Raw genomic sequence first — 15,564 nt, forward strand, 5'->3', positions numbered from 1 at the left:
ATGTATTCTAGATACAAGTTCCTTATCAGATGTATGATTCTGCTGTCTTTTCCATTTCTTTTCATTTTCATGATGTCCACTTCCTTTTTATTGTTTGTGTTCGTTCTTGGCATTGTATGTCAGTCTTTTAAATGGAGCAGAGAAAAGAAAGAAGCAAGCCTTATATCACTTTTCTATCTATAGAAGAGTTTTTTTAGACTTTCCTTATAGTAAGTCATTGGATTTGGGCAGCTGCAAATAACTTGCATGTTGAGATTGTGTGGTTAGTTTAAGAGGTCAGTTAAATAAGGGGAGAGGCCAATTGTTTTTCCCTGGACAAAGAAGTAAAAATTTACAACATGATCATTTTCTTAAATTGATAGTTCTGTGGTGATAAAACGTAAGGTAATAAAACCAGAATAGTTCAGAAAATTAGTTCCTCTGTAAATTTTAAAGAATAGTACAAGCTACTTGGCTGTAACATGAATGGGAGGGCAGTAGTAGAAGGGTTAAAGATCCAGTGTGGGGATGGGAGTGAGGATACATAGATAAAGAGGCAATCCAGGCTGTCATTTTTTTATGATCATTTGATTTGGGTCTTGGTAGCAATTCTGACTGCCTTGGAAGATTGTTTAATATTTTAGGTACATGTGTTCTATTTCTTTGTTTTTCTGATGCTACGGAAAATACCCTTGACTTTAAGGGGCAGATTAACTAAAAGGTAGATGCCATTTTAGTACTGATGTTCATTTTTCCTCTCATTCTTGCGAAAATGTAGTTGATCTCATCCTCCTTCTCTCTCACACATGTGTATACACATTTAAATAGACATGGCGGAAAGTCAGTGTTCCTTATTCAGGAAGGACTTTATAGTGTTAAACATGTGTATTATTAAACCAAATCATATGGTATATCACAGTCCACAGAGTAATAAGATGTAAGCCATATTTATATACCTTTTTTTTTTTAAAGATTTCATTTATTTATTCATGAGAGACATCAAGAGAGGCAGAGATACAGGCAGAGGGAGAAGCAGGCTCCATGCAGGAAGCCTGATGCAGAACTCGATCCCAGGACCCTGGGATCACGCCCCGAGCCAAAGGCAGATGCTTAACTGCTGAGCCACCCAGGCATCGCTTCCCTTTTTTTTTTTTTTTAAGTAGTTTCTACACCCACCTTGGAGCTCAAACTGATAACCCTAAGATCAAGAGTCACGTGTTCTACTAACTGAGCCAGCCAGGCGCCCCTGATATAAACTATGTTTAAAACAGCTTGGTGGATTTTTAGGGGAAAGGAGTTTCTATTACAAAATGGTTGTCTTTAAAAAGAACTAATATGCATTTGAGCAAAATAAAATTAATGAAAAATTTGTTTTAATTTTGGAAAGAATTAATAGCTGTTATTTCACAATGTTTGACTACAAAACTGGGTTAGGGAGAGCTGTCAGTAATAGAAAAGTGTCTCAGTACTATTTTGCTCTACTTACAGATTGAATTTTGAGGATCTACTGTTTCAGATTTCTAGAGCTGAATCACCTATCTGAAAATCTACTCTCATGTCTCCCTTCTTGCCAAAACATATCCTTCCCTTAAGAAAGGAAAATTAAAAATATAACTTGTATGGAAATAAAAAAGACAAACCATGGAGTTTATCTAAAATATTTTTGTTCTTTTAAAAATGTATTTTTGTTATCTTTAACCAGAAACTTCTACTTTAGGAACAGAGGAAAGGAAGATTAGGAAGGGCCATAGTTTTCCTTAGGGGGTATTTGTTCAAGTATATTAAAGACAAGGAGGTAAAACTTGAAATTATATTAAATAAAGTACAGCAGTTTCCTGGGCACATTCAAGTGTTTATGTCTTGTGTACTATAGTTGATTGAGAATTAGGACATCAAATGGGTGACTTAGCCTATTTGGCATGTTTTTTTGTTTGTTTGTTTTTTGCTTTCCCATATGTGAACAAGAGAAGAGGAAAAAAATACTCCAAATTCTATGATTTCTGTGGTGGAGTACCTTGCCTAACTCTTAATTATCATGTGATTGCCTCCCCTCACCCTCCTGTACTCTTGACATACGTATAACCAGCTTTTTAGTATTTAGGCCAGACTGGTTGGCATGCTTTTATATTCATTCTGGATCTTTAATTCACAAAAATTTCTCTAAAGTTTTCTAGTACTTTTTTACCTTTTATTTTAATTAAGATGTCTCAGAGTACATTGTAGACTGTCTTCTAGTGTATTAGGGTTGAGTGGACCCATTCATGTTTACCATTTGAGTAATTGATGAGTAATCAAGAGTTCATTAATGACTAATACGTAAACAGACACTGGGTTTTTTCTTACATATTTGCCCACATTGAAACTTACGTGTTACTTTACCTGATTTAGGAAGAGGCCCTATGAAATATTCCAGCAATAGTCTTAGCATTTTGTTAGCCAGAGTTGCTTCATTGTTATTTGTACACCCAGTTGGTTTCCTTGTCCAGGATATTTATCTTTTCTGATCATTGTAGAATCCATTTATACTTCTCCATCTATTACAACAAATGTTTTTTCCTCTCGTTGGTTTTATTGTCTGCTGAACTGTTAACCAGGACAAAAAAATACCCTAATTCCATCATAACATAACATAGGCTTTTATTTTTGTTGTTGCTTTGAACAGTCCATATCAAATCTTGTTAAAGTCTTTAAAAAGAGTAAATATTGTAGCATTATATGTAATAGCCAGGTAGTGGAAGCAGCCCAAATGTCCACTGGTAGATGATGAATGGATAAAGAAGTTGTGATACATGTATACAATACTGTATTACCCAGCCATAAAAAAGAATGATATCTTAAAAAAAAAAAGATATATTGCTATTTGAAACAAGGACAGAGCTAGAGAGTATACTCCTAAGCGAAATAAGTCAGTCAAAGAAAGACAAATATCATATGATTTCACTCATGTGGAATTTAAGAAACAAAACAAACGAACAATGAAAAAGAGAAAAACCAAGAGTCTTATCTATAGTGAATAAACTGATAATTACCAAAAGGAAGGTGAGTTAGAGGAAGGGGAAGATAGGAGGTGGAGATTAAAGAGTACACTTAATATGCTGAAGAAAGAAAGAATAAAGAATAAATAAATTATGCCCAAGAGTTGCTTTTGACATTATACTTATCCCCTCAGGAGGAAATCTAAGAGAGATTAGTCTTGTACCTTTCTCCCTCCTACCCTTCCCCATCCCACCTCAGTAAACTTTGTTCCCTTGCTCTCTCTAGGTTATGCTTGCTTATTGAATCAGTGGACCTTCTTTGTTCCAGGCCAGCTTTGTAAGAATCATGAACCAGTTGATCTATACAGTTCACGCTTTCTTTTGGACCTTCATAAGGACAAGAAGAGTTACTAATTTGCTTGCCCTCTGACACAGTAGCTACTAATCACTAAGTAGTCATATTATTGTGAAAAGTAAGGTTAGTTGTTATCTAAATTTTGTAGTTTCTTTGTATCAATTATCTTTATTACTTTTTGATCTAGTATCTTTAACTTCTTTAAAAATTATTTGTATCTTTCTTGATCAGCTTCTCCAATAAATACAAAAACATGGAATACATAAATTTCTCTTCTCACTTTATCCTCTGAGTAAAACTTTTGTTATTAAAATACCTTTTTTAAAAAAAAGATTTATTTTTTTTTATTCATGAGAGACAGAGAGAGACATAGGCAGAGGTAGAAGCAGGCTCCCTGTGGGGAGCCTCATGTGAGACTCGATCCCAGGACCCAGGGATCAAGCTCTGAGCTGAAGGCAGACCCTCAACCACTGAGCCACCCAGGGGTGTCTGTATTAAAATAATTTTTAAGAGTTACTTGCATTATGATTCCCAGACTCCTTTTCAGGGGTATTATTTCCTTATAAGATGCTATCTTCTCCATGAAAACATGATTGTATCAGTTCTTATTTATTATCTGTCCATCATAGAGTAAGTTTTTAATGTAAGCAAATAGCAAAAATTTCTGAACCATTAATTTCTTATTCAGTCTAGATTCTGATTTTGTTTATAGCATGGACTGCATATTTGATTGTAGAGCCTGTTTTGACATGATACATAATAGCTTTTCATATTTTGTTGATTTTTCTTTTTTTCTTTTTTTAGCTTTTCATATTTTAAATTAATGATACTTAGTAACAAGTAATGATACTTAGTAACAAGTAAATTGATTTTTTTTCCCCATTTGTCTTTACCAGTGGATTCAGTATCCAAAAAGAGCTCTTTGGCAAGTGTGTAACCTGACCGAAATGTCAGGGAACAGATGGAAAGGAGTTCCATAGGAACTGGCTGAATAGTAGGAGTTTGGCTTTCTGAAAAATAGCTTTACTGGCTTTCCTCTCCTCCAGAAGTGATATGAATAAAAGCCCAACCTTCAAATGAAGAAACAGCTGTTTTTAGGCTGGTATTTAGTAGGAGATAAAAGCCCTTTCAAATAAAGTCTTAGCCCTATGATTGATTTATTTTTGAAGGGCTGTGAGTTCTCAGAGAACATCAAGAATATCTCATGATCAGATGTAAATACAAAAACCATACTTCATAGCTGATAAAAGTTTTTTGAGTTTTCCGGATGATATTACTGCCTTGATTAGGATGAAAAAATTGCATTTAGGATAATTAACTTATAATATGAAGTCAACTGAGTATATTCATGATTATATGTGTTATAAAAGTTATTACACCCAAATTCTCTACTTGTGCAGGTAGGATATCCATATATATATTTTTAAGTTTCAACATAAAATGCTGAAGATAAAATTCACAGTGTTTTGTAACTCCTGTTTAAATTATTGATCTCGTGCCTGATCCACTTGAATGAATCTATAATGAGGCTTTCAAGTATTAACTTTAATAAATTAGCTATCATTTTTCACAGTTACATGAGGAATTTGAGGCAGGAGACTCTACCTGACATAAAGTACTTTTGTATTAGAGCTAAAAATACATATAAAAATACATTAAAAAAATACATAGGAAGAAATGAAGATGAAGAGAAACATGGGCATTTTAGCAACCAAACTAATTTAGCTGTGATTGCTGAGGTCATCTCTGATTACTCGCTTTTAGTACATTAAAATTGATGTGATCTTCATGATGAAATTTTTCTGTGTACTATTGAATAGGTCTTTCTCTTACTTGCTTTTACATCTTCAGGTGGAGAAATCAGGTGTTGTATTTCTGTGTTTTTTCTTTTGTATTCACATAAGCATAATGTACAAGATTTTGCCAAGGTGGGAATTAGTTGTGGTGATGGAAACTGAAATATTGTTTCATGCTAATTTTATAATGTGTATATACTGCAGAAGTTAGACAAAGGAACTAAGTTAAACAAAGATCTAGAGCTACTGCCAAACCTACAAACAACAATGGCACAATGCAGGGAACAGAATGCAGAGTCCAAAGCCAAAAGAATCCGAATGTAAATTTGCTAGTTGACAGGCATCACATATAAATGGGCTTATTTTGGCAACTCTTGGAGTTAAAATACAAAAGACATTGCTTATACAAAAGCAAAAGTAATTGAGGGGTTTTTTTTGGGGGGGGGGGTAATTTTTAAAGAAAATGCCCTTTCGAAATTTGTAGTAGCCATTTAGTTTCTATGAAGAATGCTGCCTTTCACTTTTGTTAAAATCCATTATTGTTTACTTAATCCCATTGCTAGTGTACTATCTTTCTTCATATTCATGAAAGTTATTTTGGGTGTCATAAGAAGAAGACATGGCCATTACCTCAAAGGTTTGCTGAATGTATATACTTTTTAAAGTCTTGAGTTGGGCCCATAGTTAGGATCCTTTCTTGCTATGTTTGCAGTATACTTTATATTATGAATATAATTGCCATTTTCCAGCCCTTGCCTGAGTGGCGTTTACTTGATGTAATTACAGAAATGCCTTTCACCTTATTTTGTGTCAAGGAATAAAATAAAGTGAATCCCTAACTAGTTATTTAACTGTTATTAGCTCATCAGATGACCATGGATGAAGGAAAATAAAAATGGGAAGATTTCTTCAAAGATAAAATTAAGGAATTAAAATAAACCATTCTTAAAAATGTTTCAGTAATGGGTGTCACTTTTCTTTCTGTTCAAAAAACAGTGATTCCCTCCCACCATTGGATCGTATTATTTTATAGGAATATTTTTCCTTATGGGTGATTAGGTGTTCTTTTTTCTTTTAATTGTAGTGAAAAAACAATATTAGGTATACTCTCTTAGGAAAATTTTAAGTGTATAATACAGTATTGTTAACTGTATGCATCAGGTTGGACAGCAGATCTCTAGAACTTTTTCATCTTGCATGATTGAAACTATATCCATTGAACAACTCCCCATTTTCCATTTTCCTTACCATTGACAACTATTATTCTACTTCTTGCATCTATGAATTTGGCTGCTTTATATATATCCTATAAATGGAATCATGTAGTATTTCTGTAGTGGCTTATTTCAGTTAGCATAAGGTTCATCTATGTAATGTAAAAAAGGAGTTCCTTTTTTAAAGACTGAATAATATTCCATTGTATGAATATACGTTATTTTCATCATCCATCCAACAGTGGATATTTATGTTGTGTATTTCTTGGCTATTGTGAATAATGCTGCAATTAACATGAGAGTGTAAATATCTCTTCAAGATCCTGTCTTCAGTTCTTTTGGACAAATAAGTCAAAATAGGATTGCTAGCTCGTATGGTAGTTCTATTTTTAATTTTTTGAGGTGTCTCCATATTGTTTTCCGTACTGGCTGCACCATTTTACATTCCTACCAAAAGTGTACAAGGTTCCAGTTACTGCAGGTCCTTACCTATACCTATACTTAATTTCTGTTTTTTATTTATTCATTTTCTGTAATGGCCATCTTAACAGTTGGGAGGTGATACCTAATTGTGGTTTTGATTTGCATTTCTTTCATTACTAATTATGTTGAGAATCTTTGATTATTAATAATGTTGAGAATCTTTTCGTGTACTCGCTGGCCATCTGTATGTGTTCTTTGTAGAAATTTGGGGTTACTCATTTAACGAAATATTTAAGTCACTGAAATGTCAGTGAAGTAAAAAATACTTGTTTTTTGTGATTGTATATAATTGAGAAAAATATATTTATTTTTAAAATTATTTAAATAAGTTATTTTAAAAAATATTTTTAAATATTTTTATTTTAATTTGACAGACAGCACAAGCAGGGGGAGAGGGAGAGGCAGACTCCTCGCTGAGCAGGCAGCTTCTTGTGTGGCTCAATTCCAGGACCCTGAGATCATGACATGAGCTGAAGGCAGACACTGAACCTACTGAGCCACCCAGGCACCCCAAGAAAAAATATTTAAATGTGTAAATGTTTAAATGATAATATATATTAGACTGGAAGTAGTTCAGTATTTGCTCAGTGATTGCTTTTGGTTTAGCTTACAGTTTTTCAAAAAACTTACTTTTAAATTATATAAACTCATTTTAATATTTCAGAAAAAAACGAAAAAACGGTAAGAAGGAAGACAATAAGAATCCAACTTTTTTAATGAAACTATTAATACTTTTTGTATTTCTTTCCAGTTTTTTTCCCCTCAGGCATTATAGTTACCATGGTAAATAAGCAGTTTGTATCTTGATTTTTTCTTTTTTTTTCTTTAAACTATGAAGGAAGACAATTTTTATGAAAAGAAGCTTAACAAAAGAAAAGTAGAACAATTTTGTTTTTCAGATTAGAAATTTTCAAATTGGAAACAAAATAAAAGCTTTTAAATTAAATGGGAAAAGTGAAAAAGAGATGCTAGGTGGTACTGATATAGTTCACTAAGTGGAGAAAATGAGAAATTAAGAAATTATCAGATTAAGAATTTATCAGATTTTTTTTAAAAAAAGATTTTATTTATTTATTTGAGAGAGAAAAGAGCAGGAGCAAGCATGAGCAGGGGTAGGAGGAGGAACAAAGGGAGAGAGAGAAGCAGATTCCCTGCTGAGTAGGAAGCCCAACATGGAACTAGATCCTAGGACCCAGAGATCATGACCTGAGCCAAAGGCAGATGCTTAACCAACTGAGCTACCCAGGCGCCCTAAGAATTTCTAAGACTTTTAAAAATAAAGTGTGGTTTAACACTTCTTACACTGTCACTTATTTACAGTTGACTCTTGAACAACATAGGTTTCAATTGTTCAGGTCCACTTATACATGGATCTTTTTCAGTAAATACAGTCAGTACTGTAAGGGTATTTTCTTTTATGATTTTTCTCAATAACATTTTCTTTTTTCTAGCTTACTTTATAAAGAGTAAAGCATATAATACATGTAACATAAAAAATATGTTATCAGCAAGCCTATCTCTGTTAACAGTAAGCTGTTTGTTCAGTTTTTAGGGAATCCAAAGTTGTAAGTGGATTTTTGATCATATAGATAGTTGGTGCCCCTGTTCCCCCCACCCCCTCCATGTCATTCAGGGGTCAACTGTATTTTTATTCCAGTGAACTTCTTGTTCATTAGAGAAACTCTTCCAGGGCATATATTCTTTTTGTTAAATGAATCATCATGTTCAGAAAGCATTCCAGATTTGTGACTGAATCACTTTATAATTTTTCTTCTTTTCCAGCTAATATTTTCCTTCTCATATTTTATCAGTCTTGCTTTTACACGTTTTCTGGCCAGAATTAAATGCATCTTTACTGTGTTAGAATTGAAGTTTTTTATTCTGACTTCCATTCACATGTGATTTTGAGGTTGGTTTCTTAGAGGACTATTTTTAGGGCAACTTATGCTTGGAAATAATGCAGTATTTTTGAAGGTTCATATTTTTGAAGCCCTTCACCTGAAGCATAGATTTGTTATTTTTTTAAATAATTATTTATTTATTCATGAGAGGCAGAGACATAAACAGAGGGAAAAGCAGGCTCCCTGCAGGGAGCCCAATGCAGGACTTGATCCTGGGACCTGGCAGATGCTCCCACTGAGCCACCCCAGCATCCCTATTTGTTATGTGTTTGATACAAATATGTCTTGAGGTCAGTGGAAATAAAATGTGAAGAAGTACATAAAATGTAATACTTCATCTGTTTGTTGACTTTAACTTGACCAAGTTGGTGGTGTGCTGATGCCTACCACACATTTGATGTAAAAAGCAAATAAAAACGTGGTGATTTTGAGTGAATGACAAAGTGTGGCTTCTCACTCATAATAGTTACTCAGTAGATGCTTATTGAATAGAAGTTGTTTAATTGGGAAAACAGATATAATTAGTGACATAATTATAATATATTCTGTCATGCGTTGCCTTTATCTTTTTAAACAATCCATTGAAACATTTCAGGGAAAGGGTTTTGTGAGGATAGTTTTAAACACTTAGAAACTACTACATGCAAGATGCTGAGCATTTTATATGCTGTCATTAGTATGTAGAGCCAATGTTACCTGGTTTTTGCAAATGAGAAAACTCAAGCATAGAAAAAGATGTGACGTTCAAGTCATACAACTTGAACTATGTTTGGGCTACTGCTTTGAATCCTTTTTTCACTCTTGTAATATGAAGATACTATTTCCTTTTTATTTTCTTGGTTGTATTCTCATAAAAGCAGGAAAAACCAACGTTGATTTGGCATAAACTTAAATGTCTTTATAGTTTGAGTATTTATATAGTAGGCTCCAGATATGCTTTATGGTTAGGCTTTGAAAGATGACCTCATTTACTATAAATCACCATTTATATTAGGAGTTTAAAACACAAGGTAATTACTTCAGCAGTTTCTCAGTATCCAGTCAAAGAGGAACTGATAGTTGAAGAAGCAATACCACAAATGGGAAATCCAACTTAGATTCAGTCACCTCTTTAAGCAGCAGATACCTGCCTTCCCCAGTTTTTCTCAGTAGCAAGATTGCCAAATGAGTTCTCTCACAATGAGAATGAAAAGGCCTTCTCTGAAGTTTCAGACAGCGTAACATTTATTGAGCATTTACTATGTGGTAGATACTGTACTATGTGCCTTTAAGTATCATCTCATTTCATTCACTCCTTAGTCTGTGAGTTGTGTACTATTATCAACCTCCAGTTTTTGTGGGAGAAATAGCCTTAATAGAGTTGTCATATGCCTAGTAAATGGAAAAGTCAGGAATTGTACTTAGGTTCAGCGGCCAATAAGGCTTATTTTCCTGATATGGCTTTTGTAGGTACAGTTTGTTAAGCTGAAAGATAAAGTGAAAGACCAATGAGAGAAATTGGGTATGGAAGGAAATCATCTAGATCCTTTTTGCTGGGGCGGGGGGTGGGGGTGGAGGAGGGTGCTCTTAAACTTCTGGAATAAATATATTAAATATTTAGAATATGTCAAGTTTTCTTCATGCTATCAATAAATATCTTTCTCTTAAATGTACAACTCAGTGAGCTTGATAAATGTATACACATCCATGTGTCCAAGGGAGAAATTGAGAGGTTTTTCTGGGATGTAGGAGATTTGGAAGCCAATCTGATCAAAGATAGGAATGTGGTTCTGAAGAAAGAGGAAGAAGCTAAACCAGAGGTGCAAATATTGAAAAGCAATGGGAAGAATACCAAACAACTAAGATATTTGGTATTGTGTATGGATATAGAATTGGGTAAATCAATACAGTTCAAGCCTTTCTACTTTGAGACTGACAAGGAGATATCATAGAATTGAATGTGTGTTCACTTGATGAGTTGGCACAAGACACAGATCTGTTTTTAATTACTGGGAAGTCAAAGTATGGTGATTTTTTTCTTCTTATTCTCTCCTAAAGCAGCTCTGAACAATTTATAAACTCCTCATATTTGCCCATCTTTTCTTCTCTCTTGTTAATGACATAATTGAGGAGGTCAAGAACCCAAGTCTAGTTCCTTGCTCTTGGGCAGAAATATATTTAAACTATGCATTTATTTCATCTTTACAAATTCTTTGGGTTGAAGGTTTTAAGGGTTTTAACAGGATGATGATTAACTCACCCAGAGGCCACAGGACAAAGTCAGAATGAATGGGGTTCCTGCTTTAGGAAATACTGCCAACTAAAAGTATTTTGCCAGCATTTTATCACTGATCACTTTTTCATTGGGTCTTAAATACTTGAGAGATGTTCTAAATGATACTTAGAAAACATTTTATTTTATCTTATTTTAAAGATTTTATTTATTTATTCATGACCGACAGAGAGAGAGAGAGGCAGAGACACAAGCAGAGGAAGAAGTAGGCTCCATGCAGGGAGCCTGACGTGGGACTCCAAGATCACAACCCGGGCCGAAGGCAGCGCTAAACCGCTGGGCCACCAGGGCTGCCCTAGAAAACATTTTAAATGATACTCAAGGATACAAACAGGGATCCCTGGGTGGTGCAGCGGTTTAGCGCCTGCCTTTGGCCCAGGGCGCGATCCTGGAGACCCGGGATCGAATCCCACATCGGGCTCCCAGTGTATGGAACCTGCTTCTCCCTCTACCTGTGTCTCTGTCTCTCTCTCTGTCTCTCTGTCTCTGTCTCTGTCTCTCTCTCTCTCTCTCTGTGACTATCATAAAAAAAAAGGATACAAACAGATTATTTTATCAGAGATGTTTATTGAATATGTGAGATTCTAGCCCTTCACCTGTATTTCAAGGTTAGCAAAGCAGTGAGTCTATAAACAGTTGCATTAGGTTAGGCTCTCTTCTATTTCTATCTTGAATACCATCTTATTTTCAAAAAGACTGAACAAGATAATGATTTCATATACTTAAACCTATTTTAAAATAATTGAGTAACTTAATGGAGGTGTTTAATAGAAGAAATTGTAATGGAAGTAAATGCACAAATTGATTGGGTTATGGAGATTTTCACCTTAAGCAAAAATTGAAGATCAGCTTTTAGGAGTGATAAGTAGTATGTTATTGCAGTAGCATCCATGGAAGTATACTTAATTTCCTCTCCTTCTGTTCTGTGTGGATCATGAAGGAAAACAAATATTTCTGAAAATAAACTTTAGCTTCATCTGAGAAACATCTTCCTCTTGAATATTGAGTGTAAACCACACATTTTTAAAACATGAATCTTTCTACCTTTGACTTGCATTACATCTTCAAAAATAACTTTATATTTACCTTCTCATCCTTTAATTTTAGTTTATTTCCTGGGTATAATTGGATATAAGCCCCTGTTCATATTCTTCCAGTAACGTTGTGATCGTAGTAAAAGACCAAATCTTCTTTCCTTTTTTGCCAAAGGCATACATTCATTATCATTTATGTAGTTTTTTAGTGTATCATTTTGGTTTGTACTAACTTAGCATTGTTAGTGAACATAATTTGCTGGTATTTCACTTATATACCCTTTGTCCCCAGGGAACCTACAAATTTACAGTTATATGTGCACAAAACCGTGTGTGTTCATAACATGATAAAAGTCTCTTTTAATCTGATACTGATTTAAAATGGTATTTTTCTCTCTACAGTATAAATAGCCTTCATGCATTAAGTCTTCAGAAATCTCTGAATCATCTGAACAATCTTTCCTTAGTTCTCTTTGTATATTTCTTCAAAGCATAATTTTTATTTTATTTTATTTTATTTTATTTTATTTTATTTTATTTTATTTTATTTTATTTTATTTATTTGACAGAGAGAGAGACAGCACAAGCAGGGGGAACAGCAGAGGGAGAGGGAGAAGCAGACTCCCCGCTGAGCTGGGAGCCCTATGCAGGGCTCGTTCCCAGGACCCTGGGATCATGACCTGAACCTAAGGCAACTGACCAAGCCACCCAGGCGCCTCCAAAGCATAATTATTTTAAATATGTGACAGCATTGTGCTGTTTGCATTGGTAATGATCAATTATTTTATTTCATATTGCCAGTCCCAAAACTGGGAGAAAGGGATATTCATTGTAGGAATAGATAGTATTTGGAAGATAATAGAAAGGTAGAACTTGGGTTTGCACTTTTTCTTTTAAATGACAAAACTCTTTCAGATATCTGCCTTCCATTGCTTCAACAAAGACTATCGAATCACCATGTTATCCTTGCCACATGGGTGTTGACTTTTATTTGAACTTCAAATGAATACTACTGAGTGTCAGCATCTTTTTCTTATGGTCTCTAATACTGGGGGCCAATTGCTGTGGATATCCACTACTACTTCAAAAGCTGTAGTTTGACTATGGTATTATCATTCCAAGCTATAATTTTAGTATTTAAGTATGGGGTTTTTGGAGGGTGGGGGTAGGGGTTCAGAATAAGAGTATAACATTTTCAAAGCTTTTTAAGCAGGGTGGGTGACCTTTTAAAACATTTTAAAGAGGGTGGGTGACTTTTTTGGGGGTAGAATTTACATACAGTGAAATAAATGGATTTTTTGGAGGATGGGGCAGATGGAGAGGGAGAGAGAATCTTAAGTAAGCTCCATGCCCAGTGCAGAGCCCCATGCAGGGCTTGATCTCACAACCCAAGCCAAAATCAGGAGTCCAACGCATAACCAATTGAGCCACCCAGACACCCCAAATGGATATTAAATGTACAGTTCAATGAACTGGATAAATGTGTACACACCCATATAATCAATACTTCAATCAAGATAAAAAACATTTATCCCATGCCATGTTATTAATACAGTAAAGTGCTTCCAGGATTGAACACCTGTTTTTCAAGCTGCTTGGAATGTTGGTGGACAGCTCTCACCAAAGAGCGTTTAAGGGTTGCTTTCTGCTGGAAAAGGCTATCTTGGTCTTGTCACAACTACTTTCTGGGGTCTGCATATATCCAATGACTGGTCAGTGCAGTGGTAGGATAGAGGAAGAGTATAAAGGTCTTTGGGGATCCCTGGGTGGCGCAGCGGTTTAGCGCCCGCCTTTGGCCCAGGGCGCAATCCTGGAGACCCGGGATCGAATCCCACGTCGGGCTCCCGGTGCATGGAGCCTGCTTCTCCCTCTGCCTGTGTCTCTGCCTCTCTCTCTCACTGTGTGCCTATCATAAATAAATAAAAAAGTAAAAAAAAAAAAATAAAGATCTTGGTTCACTTGCTGTTATCTGGGACAGTTTCTGAGGCCCATCCCAGTTTGAGAATTCCCCATGTGGTGGCATAAGGGATTTGTTGCTCTTGTATCACAATTCAGCTTCTTCCTGTACTACACCACTTGTGCTGCCTTCAACTCATCATAGGCAGTGAGCATGAGAACTTCCCAGTGGACTTTTTGAACATACATATCCACCTAAGTCTGTTTCCTGGGAAACCTAACCTGTAGCACCTCAGAAAGTTCCCTCCTGGCCCCTTCTAAACAACCCCTCACTTACACAAACAACCATCATTCTTGTTTTATTACCTTAGATTAATTTTGTCACTTCTAGAACATTGTGTAAATAGAATATAATAGTACGTTCTCTTTTGAGCCTAGCTTCTTTGCTAAAAAGATACATCCAAGTTGTGTATAGCACTTTGCTCTTATTGCTCAATAGCAGTGTTCCATTGCATTAATAAACCATCATATATTTATCCATTTAGGTGTCTGCAGTCATTAGAACTGTTTTAAGTGTTTGGCTACTATGAATGAGGCTGCTGCTACAAACAGTCTTGGGTAATTCAATTTGTGAACATAAACATTTTTATTTCTCCTGGTAAATATGAAGAGTGGAATCTCTCAGTCATATGTAGAAATATGTTTAATTTTCTAAAAAATTGCTGAAGAGTTTTTCAAAGTGGTTTCACTATTTTATACTCCTACCAGCAGTGTATGAGAGTTCTAGTTGCTCTGCATTCTTTCCAGTACTTGTTACGTATTGGATATGTTATATTTAGTTTTGTTATGTTATTTAAATTTTGTGCTTTCGTTCTTCCCTTTCTCACTTCTTTTTGGTTAATCAAATATTTTTTGTATTCTATTTTAATATCTTGAATGACTTTTTAGCTGTACCTCTTTTAATTATGTTTAAGGATTGCTCTAGGGATTAAAATATACACTCATTACAGTCTACATGTGCTTTATATTTTATCATATCAATATAAAATTAAGGATTTTTTAAAAGATTTTATTTATTTACTCATGAGATAGAGAGAGAGAAAGGCAGAGACACAGGTAGAGGGAGAAGCAGGCTCCATGCAGGGAGCCCGATGTGGGACTTGATCCTGGGACTCCAGGATCACGCCCTGGGGCGAAGGCAGGCGCTAAACCACTGAGCCACCCGGGCTGCCCTAAAATTAAGGATCTTGAAAAGAATTATTTCATTGACTTTTTTTATTCTTTGTTGTAAAAATATTTTAAAGTTTTCAAAACAACTTCATAATTTCCACTTTAAACAATCCTATGTCCTTTAAAGAAAATTGAGGAAAATTAGTCATTTATCCTTATATAATTGCTATTTCTATTCTTTCCTTCTTGTGGATCCAAATTTTATCTGGTCTCATTTTTCTTCAGCATGAAAACTTTAGTTAGAATTTCTTGTATTTCAGATCTCTAGGCAGTTATTCTCGGATGGCTTTTTTTTCTCTTAGAACTGTAATGATGTCATTTTATTGTCTTTGGCCTCCATTGTTTTTGATGAGTGGTCAGCCTTTACTTATATAATTTTCCTCTTATGTAATTTGTCTTTCTTCTCTCTGGTTGAATGTGAGATTTCTT

The 15,564-nt window shown here is 34.8% G+C and overlaps 1 protein-coding gene across 18 annotated transcripts in view; it reads left to right on the top strand.

The window, feature by feature from the left end:
* Window positions 1-15,564, top strand: part of TCF12 (transcription factor 12) — a 368,612-nt gene that overhangs the window by 108,468 nt on the left and 244,580 nt on the right. The window lies entirely within an intron of this gene.

Source organism: Vulpes vulpes, chromosome 15 (genome assembly GCF_048418805.1).
Source record: "Vulpes vulpes isolate BD-2025 chromosome 15, VulVul3, whole genome shotgun sequence".
NCBI classification, from domain to species: Eukaryota; Metazoa; Chordata; class Mammalia; order Carnivora; family Canidae; genus Vulpes; species Vulpes vulpes.